The sequence below is a fragment of the Schistocerca americana genome, chromosome 3, assembly GCF_021461395.2.
Source record: "Schistocerca americana isolate TAMUIC-IGC-003095 chromosome 3, iqSchAmer2.1, whole genome shotgun sequence".
NCBI lineage: Eukaryota > Metazoa > Arthropoda > Insecta > Orthoptera > Acrididae > Schistocerca > Schistocerca americana.
In genome coordinates, this window is record NC_060121.1 from 749,863,058 (window position 1) to 749,881,546 (window position 18,489).

The 18,489-nt window shown below is 50.2% G+C and overlaps 33 non-coding genes across 33 annotated transcripts; all 33 read right to left on the reverse strand.

Moving 5' to 3' along the window:
- Positions 1-503: 503 nt before the first annotated feature.
- On the reverse strand, positions 504-585 carry Trnas-uga. Its single transcript has one exon. It is a non-coding gene; the product is annotated as a tRNA-Ser (tRNA).
- A 691-nt stretch (positions 586-1,276) lies between these two features.
- On the reverse strand, positions 1,277-1,358 carry Trnas-cga. The gene has a single exon. It is a non-coding gene; the product is annotated as a tRNA-Ser (tRNA).
- A 138-nt stretch (positions 1,359-1,496) lies between these two features.
- On the reverse strand, positions 1,497-1,569 carry Trnak-uuu. The gene has a single exon. It is a non-coding gene; the product is annotated as a tRNA-Lys (tRNA).
- A 528-nt stretch (positions 1,570-2,097) lies between these two features.
- Trnaf-gaa lies at positions 2,098-2,170 on the reverse strand. Its single transcript has one exon. It is a non-coding gene; the product is annotated as a tRNA-Phe (tRNA).
- A 558-nt stretch (positions 2,171-2,728) lies between these two features.
- Trnas-uga lies at positions 2,729-2,810 on the reverse strand. The gene has a single exon. It is a non-coding gene; the product is annotated as a tRNA-Ser (tRNA).
- Positions 2,811-3,501: 691 nt separating this feature from the next.
- Positions 3,502-3,583, reverse strand: Trnas-cga. Its single transcript has one exon. It is a non-coding gene; the product is annotated as a tRNA-Ser (tRNA).
- Positions 3,584-3,721: 138 nt separating this feature from the next.
- Trnak-uuu lies at positions 3,722-3,794 on the reverse strand. Its single transcript has one exon. It is a non-coding gene; the product is annotated as a tRNA-Lys (tRNA).
- A 528-nt stretch (positions 3,795-4,322) lies between these two features.
- On the reverse strand, positions 4,323-4,395 carry Trnaf-gaa. Its single transcript has one exon. It is a non-coding gene; the product is annotated as a tRNA-Phe (tRNA).
- Positions 4,396-4,953: 558 nt separating this feature from the next.
- Positions 4,954-5,035, reverse strand: Trnas-uga. The gene has a single exon. It is a non-coding gene; the product is annotated as a tRNA-Ser (tRNA).
- Positions 5,036-5,726: 691 nt separating this feature from the next.
- On the reverse strand, positions 5,727-5,808 carry Trnas-cga. The gene has a single exon. It is a non-coding gene; the product is annotated as a tRNA-Ser (tRNA).
- Positions 5,809-5,946: 138 nt separating this feature from the next.
- Positions 5,947-6,019, reverse strand: Trnak-uuu. The gene has a single exon. It is a non-coding gene; the product is annotated as a tRNA-Lys (tRNA).
- Positions 6,020-6,547: 528 nt separating this feature from the next.
- On the reverse strand, positions 6,548-6,620 carry Trnaf-gaa. Its single transcript has one exon. It is a non-coding gene; the product is annotated as a tRNA-Phe (tRNA).
- Positions 6,621-7,178: 558 nt separating this feature from the next.
- Trnas-uga lies at positions 7,179-7,260 on the reverse strand. The gene has a single exon. It is a non-coding gene; the product is annotated as a tRNA-Ser (tRNA).
- A 691-nt stretch (positions 7,261-7,951) lies between these two features.
- On the reverse strand, positions 7,952-8,033 carry Trnas-cga. Its single transcript has one exon. It is a non-coding gene; the product is annotated as a tRNA-Ser (tRNA).
- A 138-nt stretch (positions 8,034-8,171) lies between these two features.
- On the reverse strand, positions 8,172-8,244 carry Trnak-uuu. Its single transcript has one exon. It is a non-coding gene; the product is annotated as a tRNA-Lys (tRNA).
- Positions 8,245-8,772: 528 nt separating this feature from the next.
- Positions 8,773-8,845, reverse strand: Trnaf-gaa. Its single transcript has one exon. It is a non-coding gene; the product is annotated as a tRNA-Phe (tRNA).
- Positions 8,846-9,403: 558 nt separating this feature from the next.
- On the reverse strand, positions 9,404-9,485 carry Trnas-uga. The gene has a single exon. It is a non-coding gene; the product is annotated as a tRNA-Ser (tRNA).
- A 691-nt stretch (positions 9,486-10,176) lies between these two features.
- Positions 10,177-10,258, reverse strand: Trnas-cga. Its single transcript has one exon. It is a non-coding gene; the product is annotated as a tRNA-Ser (tRNA).
- A 138-nt stretch (positions 10,259-10,396) lies between these two features.
- On the reverse strand, positions 10,397-10,469 carry Trnak-uuu. The gene has a single exon. It is a non-coding gene; the product is annotated as a tRNA-Lys (tRNA).
- A 528-nt stretch (positions 10,470-10,997) lies between these two features.
- Trnaf-gaa lies at positions 10,998-11,070 on the reverse strand. Its single transcript has one exon. It is a non-coding gene; the product is annotated as a tRNA-Phe (tRNA).
- A 558-nt stretch (positions 11,071-11,628) lies between these two features.
- Trnas-uga lies at positions 11,629-11,710 on the reverse strand. Its single transcript has one exon. It is a non-coding gene; the product is annotated as a tRNA-Ser (tRNA).
- A 691-nt stretch (positions 11,711-12,401) lies between these two features.
- On the reverse strand, positions 12,402-12,483 carry Trnas-cga. Its single transcript has one exon. It is a non-coding gene; the product is annotated as a tRNA-Ser (tRNA).
- Positions 12,484-12,621: 138 nt separating this feature from the next.
- Trnak-uuu lies at positions 12,622-12,694 on the reverse strand. The gene has a single exon. It is a non-coding gene; the product is annotated as a tRNA-Lys (tRNA).
- A 528-nt stretch (positions 12,695-13,222) lies between these two features.
- Trnaf-gaa lies at positions 13,223-13,295 on the reverse strand. The gene has a single exon. It is a non-coding gene; the product is annotated as a tRNA-Phe (tRNA).
- Positions 13,296-13,853: 558 nt separating this feature from the next.
- Trnas-uga lies at positions 13,854-13,935 on the reverse strand. Its single transcript has one exon. It is a non-coding gene; the product is annotated as a tRNA-Ser (tRNA).
- A 691-nt stretch (positions 13,936-14,626) lies between these two features.
- Positions 14,627-14,708, reverse strand: Trnas-cga. The gene has a single exon. It is a non-coding gene; the product is annotated as a tRNA-Ser (tRNA).
- Positions 14,709-14,846: 138 nt separating this feature from the next.
- Trnak-uuu lies at positions 14,847-14,919 on the reverse strand. Its single transcript has one exon. It is a non-coding gene; the product is annotated as a tRNA-Lys (tRNA).
- A 528-nt stretch (positions 14,920-15,447) lies between these two features.
- On the reverse strand, positions 15,448-15,520 carry Trnaf-gaa. Its single transcript has one exon. It is a non-coding gene; the product is annotated as a tRNA-Phe (tRNA).
- A 558-nt stretch (positions 15,521-16,078) lies between these two features.
- Positions 16,079-16,160, reverse strand: Trnas-uga. The gene has a single exon. It is a non-coding gene; the product is annotated as a tRNA-Ser (tRNA).
- A 691-nt stretch (positions 16,161-16,851) lies between these two features.
- Positions 16,852-16,933, reverse strand: Trnas-cga. The gene has a single exon. It is a non-coding gene; the product is annotated as a tRNA-Ser (tRNA).
- A 138-nt stretch (positions 16,934-17,071) lies between these two features.
- Trnak-uuu lies at positions 17,072-17,144 on the reverse strand. Its single transcript has one exon. It is a non-coding gene; the product is annotated as a tRNA-Lys (tRNA).
- Positions 17,145-17,672: 528 nt separating this feature from the next.
- On the reverse strand, positions 17,673-17,745 carry Trnaf-gaa. Its single transcript has one exon. It is a non-coding gene; the product is annotated as a tRNA-Phe (tRNA).
- A 558-nt stretch (positions 17,746-18,303) lies between these two features.
- Trnas-uga lies at positions 18,304-18,385 on the reverse strand. The gene has a single exon. It is a non-coding gene; the product is annotated as a tRNA-Ser (tRNA).
- Positions 18,386-18,489: the final 104 nt, after the last annotated feature.

The window sequence follows — 18,489 nt, forward strand, 5'->3', positions numbered from 1 at the left end:
TTCACAGTCACCTTCGTCTGATAAGACACAGGGACGCTGAAAGGCGAGCAGCCGATGCAGTGAAGTCCCACACACATTTCTTCTGCTTCCATCATCGTAACAAGCAAACATGTCGACTCGATTCGTGTAATATTCACTTCGCTGACTTCACGTGACGCCGCGCTGGCGCTAGAAAACCCGTGCTATATCGATGCCAGGGGCAACTCATGTGCAGAGAACGACACAAGAAGGAGTGAGCCTCTCCACCGTATGAGAGGCAGTTTCTAGCAGATACACACGGTAAAACATTCGACTTGCGTTAGCTCATAAATTGCTACACGTCATCGTCTGCAAGCTAAAATGGACTGTGAGACGAGGAGATGAGCTGCGGCTTCTGGACGCGACTGTAACGCTGCGCCCTGGATCAAATAGTACTGCACATTGCTGGTGACCCACGTGTTTAGTAGTGACGCAACTGCTAGGATGCAGCTGAAACGTCCATCTTTTGAGAGCGAGAAAATTTTCGCAGTCGGCAGGACTCGAACCTACGCTCCCAGAGGGAATCTGATTTCAAGTCAGACGCCTTAACCACTCGGCCACGACTGCCGTTGGCAGAAGCGACTCCCGACAAGTGAAACCGCCACCTTTACAAGCAATCTGATGGCAGAAAACGGCGTGGCCTCACTCTTTTCCGTAGGGTTTCCATTAGCCGTTACGAAAGTGTATTAATTTTCGCCCAGACAGGGACTTGAACCCAGGACCCTTTGTTTGAAAGCCTAACGCTCTACCGACTCAGCTATGCGGGCCCACGCACGAGCATTATCGTACAGCTGCGTGGTGTGCGAGTGATTCGCATGTTGTAATTACTGGCTTATGGCTCCAATGGCGACTTCACCGACTTCCCACTGACGCACCGCTGACGCTAGTTTTCTGTCGTCTTAAAACGATGGGCATACCTCCAAGCAACTGCGAGATCTTATGAAAAGAAACGCTGCACCACTGCCTTAGCCGCGCTCGAATGATTGAATTGCGATTCTTAAAAAGAAATGAATGTTCGCTCTGTCCAACACTTTCGAGCACATCTGTGTACTCACGATCTCAGCGACGGCTTTCTGCAGTCCCAGCATCAGCGCGAGGTGAACCGATGGCCACAGTAAGCAGCGGTCGTCGCGAAACTCAGTATTCTTAAACGGAAACTTTCGTCTTGTTGAGAATGGCGTCACTGGTTTGCACCCGCATTCGCCCACGCATGTCACAGGTGTGCGAAAATTTTTGCTCCTCTTTACGCAAAATCGCACGCAGCCGGTAGGATTCGAACCTACGCTCCCAGAGGGAATCTGATTTCGAGTCAGACGCCTTAACCACTCGGCCACGACTGCCGGTAGCGCGGTGTTGTCCCGACACATGCAACTGCTACTGTTTAAAGCACTGTGGTGTCAGAAACAGGCGTAGCTGCATTATTTTCCGTAGCGTTTCCACCGCTACCAGACGAATCGCTACCAAAGTATTAAAATTTCCGCCCGGACAGGGACTTGAACCCTGGACCCTTAGGTTAAAAGCCTAATGCTCTACCGACTGAGCTATCCGGGCTCACGCGACGCTGTGAAACCTCCCACGATGCACAACTCACGTCCTTTACTGCTGTGCAATCGCTGCATGGGGCCGTTACTAATAAAACGTCGCCTAAATGCTGTCTGCAAACTTATCGCGATAAGCTCGTAACACACTACCGAAGACTGCTGACACACGATGCAACAACAAATTGCAGGAGTCGTTACGTCTCATACGTTGGAGCAGCGAATTTACATGTTTTGTCGACACTCACTGGGCAATTGGAAAATTCGCAAGCATTTCGAATGCAATGTTTCCCACGTTTTCGCTCATTTCACGGTTCCGTTGAAGACGTTCTTCACCACCTGACACAGAAAAAGGAACGCAGTCGGTAGGACTTTTTTGATTCTTTTGCTTCTAAGGGAGTCAGTTGTCTAGTGAGTTCCTCTTATGGCATGCACTAGACAACCAGAACACCTACAGGAGAGAGTCATTGTTGTTGTCAGCGGTAGTTGCATTATCACCAACGCAGAGCAATTCCATTGGCGTCGCATCAAAACGAGTACCTGCCGAAACCCGGGATCGAACCAGGGACCTTTAGATCTTCAGTCTAACGCTCTCCCAACTGAGCTATTTCGGCTGACGTTGAACGGTGCTGTTTGCATGTGTTCGTCAAACTCTGCCTCGTTGCCAATTTCACAGTCACCTTCGTCTGATAAGACACAGGGACGCTGAAAGGCGAGCAGCCGATGCAGTGAAGTCCCACACACATTTCTTCTGCTTCCATCATCGTAACAAGCAAACATGTCGACTCGATTCGTGTAATATTCACTTCGCTGACTTCACGTGACGCCGCGCTGGCGCTAGAAAACCCGTGCTATATCGATGCCAGGGGCAACTCATGTGCAGAGAACGACACAAGAAGGAGTGAGCCTCTCCACCGTATGAGAGGCAGTTTCTAGCAGATACACACGGTAAAACATTCGACTTGCGTTAGCTCATAAATTGCTACACGTCATCGTCTGCAAGCTAAAATGGACTGTGAGACGAGGAGATGAGCTGCGGCTTCTGGACGCGACTGTAACGCTGCGCCCTGGATCAAATAGTACTGCACATTGCTGGTGACCCACGTGTTTAGTAGTGACGCAACTGCTAGGATGCAGCTGAAACGTCCATCTTTTGAGAGCGAGAAAATTTTCGCAGTCGGCAGGACTCGAACCTACGCTCCCAGAGGGAATCTGATTTCAAGTCAGACGCCTTAACCACTCGGCCACGACTGCCGTTGGCAGAAGCGACTCCCGACAAGTGAAACCGCCACCTTTACAAGCAATCTGATGGCAGAAAACGGCGTGGCCTCACTCTTTTCCGTAGGGTTTCCATTAGCCGTTACGAAAGTGTATTAATTTTCGCCCAGACAGGGACTTGAACCCAGGACCCTTTGTTTGAAAGCCTAACGCTCTACCGACTCAGCTATGCGGGCCCACGCACGAGCATTATCGTACAGCTGCGTGGTGTGCGAGTGATTCGCATGTTGTAATTACTGGCTTATGGCTCCAATGGCGACTTCACCGACTTCCCACTGACGCACCGCTGACGCTAGTTTTCTGTCGTCTTAAAACGATGGGCATACCTCCAAGCAACTGCGAGATCTTATGAAAAGAAACGCTGCACCACTGCCTTAGCCGCGCTCGAATGATTGAATTGCGATTCTTAAAAAGAAATGAATGTTCGCTCTGTCCAACACTTTCGAGCACATCTGTGTACTCACGATCTCAGCGACGGCTTTCTGCAGTCCCAGCATCAGCGCGAGGTGAACCGATGGCCACAGTAAGCAGCGGTCGTCGCGAAACTCAGTATTCTTAAACGGAAACTTTCGTCTTGTTGAGAATGGCGTCACTGGTTTGCACCCGCATTCGCCCACGCATGTCACAGGTGTGCGAAAATTTTTGCTCCTCTTTACGCAAAATCGCACGCAGCCGGTAGGATTCGAACCTACGCTCCCAGAGGGAATCTGATTTCGAGTCAGACGCCTTAACCACTCGGCCACGACTGCCGGTAGCGCGGTGTTGTCCCGACACATGCAACTGCTACTGTTTAAAGCACTGTGGTGTCAGAAACAGGCGTAGCTGCATTATTTTCCGTAGCGTTTCCACCGCTACCAGACGAATCGCTACCAAAGTATTAAAATTTCCGCCCGGACAGGGACTTGAACCCTGGACCCTTAGGTTAAAAGCCTAATGCTCTACCGACTGAGCTATCCGGGCTCACGCGACGCTGTGAAACCTCCCACGATGCACAACTCACGTCCTTTACTGCTGTGCAATCGCTGCATGGGGCCGTTACTAATAAAACGTCGCCTAAATGCTGTCTGCAAACTTATCGCGATAAGCTCGTAACACACTACCGAAGACTGCTGACACACGATGCAACAACAAATTGCAGGAGTCGTTACGTCTCATACGTTGGAGCAGCGAATTTACATGTTTTGTCGACACTCACTGGGCAATTGGAAAATTCGCAAGCATTTCGAATGCAATGTTTCCCACGTTTTCGCTCATTTCACGGTTCCGTTGAAGACGTTCTTCACCACCTGACACAGAAAAAGGAACGCAGTCGGTAGGACTTTTTTGATTCTTTTGCTTCTAAGGGAGTCAGTTGTCTAGTGAGTTCCTCTTATGGCATGCACTAGACAACCAGAACACCTACAGGAGAGAGTCATTGTTGTTGTCAGCGGTAGTTGCATTATCACCAACGCAGAGCAATTCCATTGGCGTCGCATCAAAACGAGTACCTGCCGAAACCCGGGATCGAACCAGGGACCTTTAGATCTTCAGTCTAACGCTCTCCCAACTGAGCTATTTCGGCTGACGTTGAACGGTGCTGTTTGCATGTGTTCGTCAAACTCTGCCTCGTTGCCAATTTCACAGTCACCTTCGTCTGATAAGACACAGGGACGCTGAAAGGCGAGCAGCCGATGCAGTGAAGTCCCACACACATTTCTTCTGCTTCCATCATCGTAACAAGCAAACATGTCGACTCGATTCGTGTAATATTCACTTCGCTGACTTCACGTGACGCCGCGCTGGCGCTAGAAAACCCGTGCTATATCGATGCCAGGGGCAACTCATGTGCAGAGAACGACACAAGAAGGAGTGAGCCTCTCCACCGTATGAGAGGCAGTTTCTAGCAGATACACACGGTAAAACATTCGACTTGCGTTAGCTCATAAATTGCTACACGTCATCGTCTGCAAGCTAAAATGGACTGTGAGACGAGGAGATGAGCTGCGGCTTCTGGACGCGACTGTAACGCTGCGCCCTGGATCAAATAGTACTGCACATTGCTGGTGACCCACGTGTTTAGTAGTGACGCAACTGCTAGGATGCAGCTGAAACGTCCATCTTTTGAGAGCGAGAAAATTTTCGCAGTCGGCAGGACTCGAACCTACGCTCCCAGAGGGAATCTGATTTCAAGTCAGACGCCTTAACCACTCGGCCACGACTGCCGTTGGCAGAAGCGACTCCCGACAAGTGAAACCGCCACCTTTACAAGCAATCTGATGGCAGAAAACGGCGTGGCCTCACTCTTTTCCGTAGGGTTTCCATTAGCCGTTACGAAAGTGTATTAATTTTCGCCCAGACAGGGACTTGAACCCAGGACCCTTTGTTTGAAAGCCTAACGCTCTACCGACTCAGCTATGCGGGCCCACGCACGAGCATTATCGTACAGCTGCGTGGTGTGCGAGTGATTCGCATGTTGTAATTACTGGCTTATGGCTCCAATGGCGACTTCACCGACTTCCCACTGACGCACCGCTGACGCTAGTTTTCTGTCGTCTTAAAACGATGGGCATACCTCCAAGCAACTGCGAGATCTTATGAAAAGAAACGCTGCACCACTGCCTTAGCCGCGCTCGAATGATTGAATTGCGATTCTTAAAAAGAAATGAATGTTCGCTCTGTCCAACACTTTCGAGCACATCTGTGTACTCACGATCTCAGCGACGGCTTTCTGCAGTCCCAGCATCAGCGCGAGGTGAACCGATGGCCACAGTAAGCAGCGGTCGTCGCGAAACTCAGTATTCTTAAACGGAAACTTTCGTCTTGTTGAGAATGGCGTCACTGGTTTGCACCCGCATTCGCCCACGCATGTCACAGGTGTGCGAAAATTTTTGCTCCTCTTTACGCAAAATCGCACGCAGCCGGTAGGATTCGAACCTACGCTCCCAGAGGGAATCTGATTTCGAGTCAGACGCCTTAACCACTCGGCCACGACTGCCGGTAGCGCGGTGTTGTCCCGACACATGCAACTGCTACTGTTTAAAGCACTGTGGTGTCAGAAACAGGCGTAGCTGCATTATTTTCCGTAGCGTTTCCACCGCTACCAGACGAATCGCTACCAAAGTATTAAAATTTCCGCCCGGACAGGGACTTGAACCCTGGACCCTTAGGTTAAAAGCCTAATGCTCTACCGACTGAGCTATCCGGGCTCACGCGACGCTGTGAAACCTCCCACGATGCACAACTCACGTCCTTTACTGCTGTGCAATCGCTGCATGGGGCCGTTACTAATAAAACGTCGCCTAAATGCTGTCTGCAAACTTATCGCGATAAGCTCGTAACACACTACCGAAGACTGCTGACACACGATGCAACAACAAATTGCAGGAGTCGTTACGTCTCATACGTTGGAGCAGCGAATTTACATGTTTTGTCGACACTCACTGGGCAATTGGAAAATTCGCAAGCATTTCGAATGCAATGTTTCCCACGTTTTCGCTCATTTCACGGTTCCGTTGAAGACGTTCTTCACCACCTGACACAGAAAAAGGAACGCAGTCGGTAGGACTTTTTTGATTCTTTTGCTTCTAAGGGAGTCAGTTGTCTAGTGAGTTCCTCTTATGGCATGCACTAGACAACCAGAACACCTACAGGAGAGAGTCATTGTTGTTGTCAGCGGTAGTTGCATTATCACCAACGCAGAGCAATTCCATTGGCGTCGCATCAAAACGAGTACCTGCCGAAACCCGGGATCGAACCAGGGACCTTTAGATCTTCAGTCTAACGCTCTCCCAACTGAGCTATTTCGGCTGACGTTGAACGGTGCTGTTTGCATGTGTTCGTCAAACTCTGCCTCGTTGCCAATTTCACAGTCACCTTCGTCTGATAAGACACAGGGACGCTGAAAGGCGAGCAGCCGATGCAGTGAAGTCCCACACACATTTCTTCTGCTTCCATCATCGTAACAAGCAAACATGTCGACTCGATTCGTGTAATATTCACTTCGCTGACTTCACGTGACGCCGCGCTGGCGCTAGAAAACCCGTGCTATATCGATGCCAGGGGCAACTCATGTGCAGAGAACGACACAAGAAGGAGTGAGCCTCTCCACCGTATGAGAGGCAGTTTCTAGCAGATACACACGGTAAAACATTCGACTTGCGTTAGCTCATAAATTGCTACACGTCATCGTCTGCAAGCTAAAATGGACTGTGAGACGAGGAGATGAGCTGCGGCTTCTGGACGCGACTGTAACGCTGCGCCCTGGATCAAATAGTACTGCACATTGCTGGTGACCCACGTGTTTAGTAGTGACGCAACTGCTAGGATGCAGCTGAAACGTCCATCTTTTGAGAGCGAGAAAATTTTCGCAGTCGGCAGGACTCGAACCTACGCTCCCAGAGGGAATCTGATTTCAAGTCAGACGCCTTAACCACTCGGCCACGACTGCCGTTGGCAGAAGCGACTCCCGACAAGTGAAACCGCCACCTTTACAAGCAATCTGATGGCAGAAAACGGCGTGGCCTCACTCTTTTCCGTAGGGTTTCCATTAGCCGTTACGAAAGTGTATTAATTTTCGCCCAGACAGGGACTTGAACCCAGGACCCTTTGTTTGAAAGCCTAACGCTCTACCGACTCAGCTATGCGGGCCCACGCACGAGCATTATCGTACAGCTGCGTGGTGTGCGAGTGATTCGCATGTTGTAATTACTGGCTTATGGCTCCAATGGCGACTTCACCGACTTCCCACTGACGCACCGCTGACGCTAGTTTTCTGTCGTCTTAAAACGATGGGCATACCTCCAAGCAACTGCGAGATCTTATGAAAAGAAACGCTGCACCACTGCCTTAGCCGCGCTCGAATGATTGAATTGCGATTCTTAAAAAGAAATGAATGTTCGCTCTGTCCAACACTTTCGAGCACATCTGTGTACTCACGATCTCAGCGACGGCTTTCTGCAGTCCCAGCATCAGCGCGAGGTGAACCGATGGCCACAGTAAGCAGCGGTCGTCGCGAAACTCAGTATTCTTAAACGGAAACTTTCGTCTTGTTGAGAATGGCGTCACTGGTTTGCACCCGCATTCGCCCACGCATGTCACAGGTGTGCGAAAATTTTTGCTCCTCTTTACGCAAAATCGCACGCAGCCGGTAGGATTCGAACCTACGCTCCCAGAGGGAATCTGATTTCGAGTCAGACGCCTTAACCACTCGGCCACGACTGCCGGTAGCGCGGTGTTGTCCCGACACATGCAACTGCTACTGTTTAAAGCACTGTGGTGTCAGAAACAGGCGTAGCTGCATTATTTTCCGTAGCGTTTCCACCGCTACCAGACGAATCGCTACCAAAGTATTAAAATTTCCGCCCGGACAGGGACTTGAACCCTGGACCCTTAGGTTAAAAGCCTAATGCTCTACCGACTGAGCTATCCGGGCTCACGCGACGCTGTGAAACCTCCCACGATGCACAACTCACGTCCTTTACTGCTGTGCAATCGCTGCATGGGGCCGTTACTAATAAAACGTCGCCTAAATGCTGTCTGCAAACTTATCGCGATAAGCTCGTAACACACTACCGAAGACTGCTGACACACGATGCAACAACAAATTGCAGGAGTCGTTACGTCTCATACGTTGGAGCAGCGAATTTACATGTTTTGTCGACACTCACTGGGCAATTGGAAAATTCGCAAGCATTTCGAATGCAATGTTTCCCACGTTTTCGCTCATTTCACGGTTCCGTTGAAGACGTTCTTCACCACCTGACACAGAAAAAGGAACGCAGTCGGTAGGACTTTTTTGATTCTTTTGCTTCTAAGGGAGTCAGTTGTCTAGTGAGTTCCTCTTATGGCATGCACTAGACAACCAGAACACCTACAGGAGAGAGTCATTGTTGTTGTCAGCGGTAGTTGCATTATCACCAACGCAGAGCAATTCCATTGGCGTCGCATCAAAACGAGTACCTGCCGAAACCCGGGATCGAACCAGGGACCTTTAGATCTTCAGTCTAACGCTCTCCCAACTGAGCTATTTCGGCTGACGTTGAACGGTGCTGTTTGCATGTGTTCGTCAAACTCTGCCTCGTTGCCAATTTCACAGTCACCTTCGTCTGATAAGACACAGGGACGCTGAAAGGCGAGCAGCCGATGCAGTGAAGTCCCACACACATTTCTTCTGCTTCCATCATCGTAACAAGCAAACATGTCGACTCGATTCGTGTAATATTCACTTCGCTGACTTCACGTGACGCCGCGCTGGCGCTAGAAAACCCGTGCTATATCGATGCCAGGGGCAACTCATGTGCAGAGAACGACACAAGAAGGAGTGAGCCTCTCCACCGTATGAGAGGCAGTTTCTAGCAGATACACACGGTAAAACATTCGACTTGCGTTAGCTCATAAATTGCTACACGTCATCGTCTGCAAGCTAAAATGGACTGTGAGACGAGGAGATGAGCTGCGGCTTCTGGACGCGACTGTAACGCTGCGCCCTGGATCAAATAGTACTGCACATTGCTGGTGACCCACGTGTTTAGTAGTGACGCAACTGCTAGGATGCAGCTGAAACGTCCATCTTTTGAGAGCGAGAAAATTTTCGCAGTCGGCAGGACTCGAACCTACGCTCCCAGAGGGAATCTGATTTCAAGTCAGACGCCTTAACCACTCGGCCACGACTGCCGTTGGCAGAAGCGACTCCCGACAAGTGAAACCGCCACCTTTACAAGCAATCTGATGGCAGAAAACGGCGTGGCCTCACTCTTTTCCGTAGGGTTTCCATTAGCCGTTACGAAAGTGTATTAATTTTCGCCCAGACAGGGACTTGAACCCAGGACCCTTTGTTTGAAAGCCTAACGCTCTACCGACTCAGCTATGCGGGCCCACGCACGAGCATTATCGTACAGCTGCGTGGTGTGCGAGTGATTCGCATGTTGTAATTACTGGCTTATGGCTCCAATGGCGACTTCACCGACTTCCCACTGACGCACCGCTGACGCTAGTTTTCTGTCGTCTTAAAACGATGGGCATACCTCCAAGCAACTGCGAGATCTTATGAAAAGAAACGCTGCACCACTGCCTTAGCCGCGCTCGAATGATTGAATTGCGATTCTTAAAAAGAAATGAATGTTCGCTCTGTCCAACACTTTCGAGCACATCTGTGTACTCACGATCTCAGCGACGGCTTTCTGCAGTCCCAGCATCAGCGCGAGGTGAACCGATGGCCACAGTAAGCAGCGGTCGTCGCGAAACTCAGTATTCTTAAACGGAAACTTTCGTCTTGTTGAGAATGGCGTCACTGGTTTGCACCCGCATTCGCCCACGCATGTCACAGGTGTGCGAAAATTTTTGCTCCTCTTTACGCAAAATCGCACGCAGCCGGTAGGATTCGAACCTACGCTCCCAGAGGGAATCTGATTTCGAGTCAGACGCCTTAACCACTCGGCCACGACTGCCGGTAGCGCGGTGTTGTCCCGACACATGCAACTGCTACTGTTTAAAGCACTGTGGTGTCAGAAACAGGCGTAGCTGCATTATTTTCCGTAGCGTTTCCACCGCTACCAGACGAATCGCTACCAAAGTATTAAAATTTCCGCCCGGACAGGGACTTGAACCCTGGACCCTTAGGTTAAAAGCCTAATGCTCTACCGACTGAGCTATCCGGGCTCACGCGACGCTGTGAAACCTCCCACGATGCACAACTCACGTCCTTTACTGCTGTGCAATCGCTGCATGGGGCCGTTACTAATAAAACGTCGCCTAAATGCTGTCTGCAAACTTATCGCGATAAGCTCGTAACACACTACCGAAGACTGCTGACACACGATGCAACAACAAATTGCAGGAGTCGTTACGTCTCATACGTTGGAGCAGCGAATTTACATGTTTTGTCGACACTCACTGGGCAATTGGAAAATTCGCAAGCATTTCGAATGCAATGTTTCCCACGTTTTCGCTCATTTCACGGTTCCGTTGAAGACGTTCTTCACCACCTGACACAGAAAAAGGAACGCAGTCGGTAGGACTTTTTTGATTCTTTTGCTTCTAAGGGAGTCAGTTGTCTAGTGAGTTCCTCTTATGGCATGCACTAGACAACCAGAACACCTACAGGAGAGAGTCATTGTTGTTGTCAGCGGTAGTTGCATTATCACCAACGCAGAGCAATTCCATTGGCGTCGCATCAAAACGAGTACCTGCCGAAACCCGGGATCGAACCAGGGACCTTTAGATCTTCAGTCTAACGCTCTCCCAACTGAGCTATTTCGGCTGACGTTGAACGGTGCTGTTTGCATGTGTTCGTCAAACTCTGCCTCGTTGCCAATTTCACAGTCACCTTCGTCTGATAGGACACAGGGACGCTGAAAGGCGAGCAGCCGATGCAGTGAAGTCCCACACGCATTTCTTCTGCTTCCATCATCGTAACAAGCAAACATGTCGACTCGATTCGTGTAATATTCACTTCGCTGACTTCACGTGACGCCGCGCTGGCGCTAGAAAACCCGTGCTATATCGATGCCAGGGGCAACTCATGTGCAGAGAACGACACAAGAAGGAGTGAGCCTCTCCACCGTATGAGAGGCAGTTTCTAGCAGATACACACGGTAAAACATTCGACTTGCGTTAGCTCATAAATTGCTACACGTCATCGTCTGCAAGCTAAAATGGACTGTGAGACGAGGAGATGAGCTGCGGCTTCTGGACGCGACTGTAACGCTGCGCCCTGGATCAAATAGTACTGCACATTGCTGGTGACCCACGTGTTTAGTAGTGACGCAACTGCTAGGATGCAGCTGAAACGTCCATCTTTTGAGAGCGAGAAAATTTTCGCAGTCGGCAGGACTCGAACCTACGCTCCCAGAGGGAATCTGATTTCAAGTCAGACGCCTTAACCACTCGGCCACGACTGCCGTTGGCAGAAGCGACTCCCGACAAGTGAAACCGCCACCTTTACAAGCAATCTGATGGCAGAAAACGGCGTGGCCTCACTCTTTTCCGTAGGGTTTCCATTAGCCGTTACGAAAGTGTATTAATTTTCGCCCAGACAGGGACTTGAACCCAGGACCCTTTGTTTGAAAGCCTAACGCTCTACCGACTCAGCTATGCGGGCCCACGCACGAGCATTATCGTACAGCTGCGTGGTGTGCGAGTGATTCGCATGTTGTAATTACTGGCTTATGGCTCCAATGGCGACTTCACCGACTTCCCACTGACGCACCGCTGACGCTAGTTTTCTGTCGTCTTAAAACGATGGGCATACCTCCAAGCAACTGCGAGATCTTATGAAAAGAAACGCTGCACCACTGCCTTAGCCGCGCTCGAATGATTGAATTGCGATTCTTAAAAAGAAATGAATGTTCGCTCTGTCCAACACTTTCGAGCACATCTGTGTACTCACGATCTCAGCGACGGCTTTCTGCAGTCCCAGCATCAGCGCGAGGTGAACCGATGGCCACAGTAAGCAGCGGTCGTCGCGAAACTCAGTATTCTTAAACGGAAACTTTCGTCTTGTTGAGAATGGCGTCACTGGTTTGCACCCGCATTCGCCCACGCATGTCACAGGTGTGCGAAAATTTTTGCTCCTCTTTACGCAAAATCGCACGCAGCCGGTAGGATTCGAACCTACGCTCCCAGAGGGAATCTGATTTCGAGTCAGACGCCTTAACCACTCGGCCACGACTGCCGGTAGCGCGGTGTTGTCCCGACACATGCAACTGCTACTGTTTAAAGCACTGTGGTGTCAGAAACAGGCGTAGCTGCATTATTTTCCGTAGCGTTTCCACCGCTACCAGACGAATCGCTACCAAAGTATTAAAATTTCCGCCCGGACAGGGACTTGAACCCTGGACCCTTAGGTTAAAAGCCTAATGCTCTACCGACTGAGCTATCCGGGCTCACGCGACGCTGTGAAACCTCCCACGATGCACAACTCACGTCCTTTACTGCTGTGCAATCGCTGCATGGGGCCGTTACTAATAAAACGTCGCCTAAATGCTGTCTGCAAACTTATCGCGATAAGCTCGTAACACACTACCGAAGACTGCTGACACACGATGCAACAACAAATTGCAGGAGTCGTTACGTCTCATACGTTGGAGCAGCGAATTTACATGTTTTGTCGACACTCACTGGGCAATTGGAAAATTCGCAAGCATTTCGAATGCAATGTTTCCCACGTTTTCGCTCATTTCACGGTTCCGTTGAAGACGTTCTTCACCACCTGACACAGAAAAAGGAACGCAGTCGGTAGGACTTTTTTGATTCTTTTGCTTCTAAGGGAGTCAGTTGTCTAGTGAGTTCCTCTTATGGCATGCACTAGACAACCAGAACACCTACAGGAGAGAGTCATTGTTGTTGTCAGCGGTAGTTGCATTATCACCAACGCAGAGCAATTCCATTGGCGTCGCATCAAAACGAGTACCTGCCGAAACCCGGGATCGAACCAGGGACCTTTAGATCTTCAGTCTAACGCTCTCCCAACTGAGCTATTTCGGCTGACGTTGAACGGTGCTGTTTGCATGTGTTCGTCAAACTCTGCCTCGTTGCCAATTTCACAGTCACCTTCGTCTGATAAGACACAGGGACGCTGAAAGGCGAGCAGCCGATGCAGTGAAGTCCCACACACATTTCTTCTGCTTCCATCATCGTAACAAGCAAACATGTCGACTCGATTCGTGTAATATTCACTTCGCTGACTTCACGTGACGCCGCGCTGGCGCTAGAAAACCCGTGCTATATCGATGCCAGGGGCAACTCATGTGCAGAGAACGACACAAGAAGGAGTGAGCCTCTCCACCGTATGAGAGGCAGTTTCTAGCAGATACACACGGTAAAACATTCGACTTGCGTTAGCTCATAAATTGCTACACGTCATCGTCTGCAAGCTAAAATGGACTGTGAGACGAGGAGATGAGCTGCGGCTTCTGGACGCGACTGTAACGCTGCGCCCTGGATCAAATAGTACTGCACATTGCTGGTGACCCACGTGTTTAGTAGTGACGCAACTGCTAGGATGCAGCTGAAACGTCCATCTTTTGAGAGCGAGAAAATTTTCGCAGTCGGCAGGACTCGAACCTACGCTCCCAGAGGGAATCTGATTTCAAGTCAGACGCCTTAACCACTCGGCCACGACTGCCGTTGGCAGAAGCGACTCCCGACAAGTGAAACCGCCACCTTTACAAGCAATCTGATGGCAGAAAACGGCGTGGCCTCACTCTTTTCCGTAGGGTTTCCATTAGCCGTTACGAAAGTGTATTAATTTTCGCCCAGACAGGGACTTGAACCCAGGACCCTTTGTTTGAAAGCCTAACGCTCTACCGACTCAGCTATGCGGGCCCACGCACGAGCATTATCGTACAGCTGCGTGGTGTGCGAGTGATTCGCATGTTGTAATTACTGGCTTATGGCTCCAATGGCGACTTCACCGACTTCCCACTGACGCACCGCTGACGCTAGTTTTCTGTCGTCTTAAAACGATGGGCATACCTCCAAGCAACTGCGAGATCTTATGAAAAGAAACGCTGCACCACTGCCTTAGCCGCGCTCGAATGATTGAATTGCGATTCTTAAAAAGAAATGAATGTTCGCTCTGTCCAACACTTTCGAGCACATCTGTGTACTCACGATCTCAGCGACGGCTTTCTGCAGTCCCAGCATCAGCGCGAGGTGAACCGATGGCCACAGTAAGCAGCGGTCGTCGCGAAACTCAGTATTCTTAAACGGAAACTTTCGTCTTGTTGAGAATGGCGTCACTGGTTTGCACCCGCATTCGCCCACGCATGTCACAGGTGTGCGAAAATTTTTGCTCCTCTTTACGCAAAATCGCACGCAGCCGGTAGGATTCGAACCTACGCTCCCAGAGGGAATCTGATTTCGAGTCAGACGCCTTAACCACTCGGCCACGACTGCCGGTAGCGCGGTGTTGTCCCGACACATGCAACTGCTACTGTTTAAAGCACTGTGGTGTCAGAAACAGGCGTAGCTGCATTATTTTCCGTAGCGTTTCCACCGCTACCAGACGAATCGCTACCAAAGTATTAAAATTTCCGCCCGGACAGGGACTTGAACCCTGGACCCTTAGGTTAAAAGCCTAATGCTCTACCGACTGAGCTATCCGGGCTCACGCGACGCTGTGAAACCTCCCACGATGCACAACTCACGTCCTTTACTGCTGTGCAATCGCTGCATGGGGCCGTTACTAATAAAACGTCGCCTAAATGCTGTCTGCAAACTTATCGCGATAAGCTCGTAACACACTACCGAAGACTGCTGACACACGATGCAACAACAAATTGCAGGAGTCGTTACGTCTCATACGTTGGAGCAGCGAATTTACATGTTTTGTCGACACTCACTGGGCAATTGGAAAATTCGCAAGCATTTCGAATGCAATGTTTCCCACGTTTTCGCTCATTTCACGGTTCCGTTGAAGACGTTCTTCACCACCTGACACAGAAAAAGGAACGCAGTCGGTAGGACTTTTTTGATTCTTTTGCTTCTAAGGGAGTCAGTTGTCTAGTGAGTTCCTCTTATGGCATGCACTAGACAACCAGAACACCTACAGGAGAGAGTCATTGTTGTTGTCAGCGGTAGTTGCATTATCACCAACGCAGAGCAATTCCATTGGCGTCGCATCAAAACGAGTACCTGCCGAAACCCGGGATCGAACCAGGGACCTTTAGATCTTCAGTCTAACGCTCTCCCAACTGAGCTATTTCGGCTGACGTTGAACGGTGCTGTTTGCATGTGTTCGTCAAACTCTGCCTCGTTGCCAATTTCACAGTCACCTTCGTCTGATAAGACACAGGGACGCTGAAAGGCGAGCAGCCGATGCAGTGAAGTCCCACACACATTTCTTCTGCTTCCATCATCGTAACAAGCAAACATGTCGACTCGATTCGTGTAATATTCACTTCGCTGACTTCACGTGACGCCGCGCTGACGCTAGAAAACCCGTGCTATATCGATGCCAGGGGCAACTCATGTGCAGAGAACGACACAAGAAGGAGTGAGCCTCTCCACCGTATGAGAGGCAGTTTCTAGCAGATACACACGGTAAAACATTCGACTTGCGTTAGCTCATAAATTGCTACACGTCATCGTCTGCAAGCTAAAATGGACTGTGAGACGAGGAGATGAGCTGCGGCTTCTGGACGCGACTGTAACGCTGCGCCCTGGATCAAATAGTACTGCACATTGCTGGTGACCCACGTGTTTAGTAGTGACGCAACTGCTAGGATGCAGCTGAAACGTCCATCTTTTGAGAGCGAGAAAATTTTCGCAGTCGGCAGGACTCGAACCTACGCTCCCAGAGGGAATCTGATTTCAAGTCAGACGCCTTAACCACTCGGCCACGACTGCCGGTGGCAGAAGCGACTCCCGACAAGTGAAACCGCCACCTTTACAAGCAATCTGATGGCAGAAAACGGCGTGGCCTCACTCTTTTCCGTAGGGTTTCCATTAGCCGTTACGAAAGTGTATTAATTTTCGCCCAGACAGGGACTTGAACCCAGGACCCTTTGTTTGAAAGCCTAACGCTCTACCGACTCAGCTATGCGGGCCCACGCACGAGCATTATCGTACAGCTGCGTGGTGTGCGAGTGATTCGCATGTTGTAATTACTGGCTTATGGCTCCAATGGCGACTTCACCGACTTCCCACTGACGCACCGCTGACGCTAGTTTTCTGTCGTCTTAAAACGATGGGCATACCTCCAAGCAACTGCGAGATCTTATGAAAAGAAACGCTGCACCACTGCCTTAGCCGCGCTCGAATGATTGAATTGCGATTCTTAAAAAGAAATGAATGTTCGCTCTGTCCAACACTTTCGAGCACATCTGTGTACTCACGATCTCAGCGACGGCTTTCTGCAGTCCCAGCATCAGCGCGAGGTGAACCGATGGCCACAGTAAGCAGCGGTCGTCGCGAAACTCAGTATTCTTAAACGGAAACTTTCGTCTTGTTGAGAATGGCGTCACTGGTTTGCACCCGCATTCGCCCACGCATGTCACAGGTGTGCGAAAATTTTTGCTCCTCTTTACGCAAAATCGCACGCAGCCGGTAGGATTCGAACCTACGCTCCCAGAGGGAATCTGATTTCGAGTCAGACGCCTTAACCACTCGGCCACGACTGCCGGTAGCGCGGTGTTGTCCCGACACATGCAACTGCTACTGTTTAAAGCACTGTGGTGTCAGAAACAGGCGTAGCTGCATTATTTTCCGTAGCGTTTCCACCGCTACCAGACGAATCGCTACCAAAGTATTAAAATTTCCGCCCGGACAGGGACTTGAACCCTGGACCCTTAGGTTAAAAGCCTAATGCTCTACCGACTGAGCTATCCGGGCTCACGCGACGCTGTGAAACCTCCTACGATGCACAACTCACGTCCTTTACTGCTGTGCAATCGCTGCATGGGGCCGTTACTAATAAAACGTCGCCTAAATGCTGTCTGCAAACTTATCGCGATAAGCTCGTAACACACTACCGAAGACTGCTGACACACGATGCAACAACAAATTGCAGGAGTCGTTACGTCTCATACGTTGGAGCAGCGAATTTACATGTTTTGTCGACACTCACTGGGCAATTGGAAAATTCGCAAGCATTTCGAATGCAATGTTTCCCACGTTTTCGCTCATTTCACGGTTCCGTTGAAGACGTTCTTCACCACCTGACACAGAAAAAGGAACGCAGTCGGTAGGACTTTTTTGATTCTTTTGCTTCTAAGGGAGTCAGTTGTCTAGTGAGTTCCTCTTATGGCATGCACTAGACAACCAGAACACCTACAGGAGAGAGTCATTGTTGTTGTCAGCGGTAGTTGCATTATCACCAACGCAGAGCAATTCCATTGGCGTCGCATCAAAACGAGTACCTGCCGAAACCCGGGATCGAACCAGGGACCTTTAGATCTTCAGTCTAACGCTCTCCCAACTGAGCTATTTCGGCTGACGTTGAACGGTGCTGTTTGCATGTGTTCGTCAAACTCTGCCTCGTTGCCAATTTCACAGTCACCTTCGTCTGATAAGACACAGGGACGCTGAAAGGCGAGCAGCCGATGCAGTGAAGTCCCACACACATTTCTTCTGCTTCCATCATCGTAACAAGCAAACATGTCGACTCGATTCGTGTAATATTCACTTCGCTGACTTCACGTGACGCCGCGCTGACGCTAGAAAACCCGTGCTATATCGATGCCAGGGGCAACTCATGTGCAGAGAACGACACAAGAAGGAGTGAGCCTCTCCACCGTATGAGAGGCAGTTTCTAGCAGATACACACGGTAAAACATTCGACTTGCGTTAGCTCATAAATTGCTACACGTCATCGTCTGCAAGCTAAAATGGACTGTGAGACGAGGAGATGAGCTGCGGCTTCTGGACGCGACTGTAACGCTGCGCCCTGGATCAAATAGTACTGCACATTGCTGGTGACCCACGTGTTTAGTAGTGACGCAACTGCTAGGATGCAGCTGAAACGTCCATCTTTTGAGAGCGAGAAAATTTTCGCAGTCGGCAGGACTCGAACCTACGCTCCCAGAGGGAATCTGATTTCAAGTCAGACGCCTTAACCACTCGGCCACGACTGCCGGTGGCAGAAGCGACTCCCGACAAGTGAAACCGCCACCTTTACAAGCAATCTGATGGCAGAAAACGGCGTGGCCTCACTCTTTTCCGTAGGGTTTCCATTAGC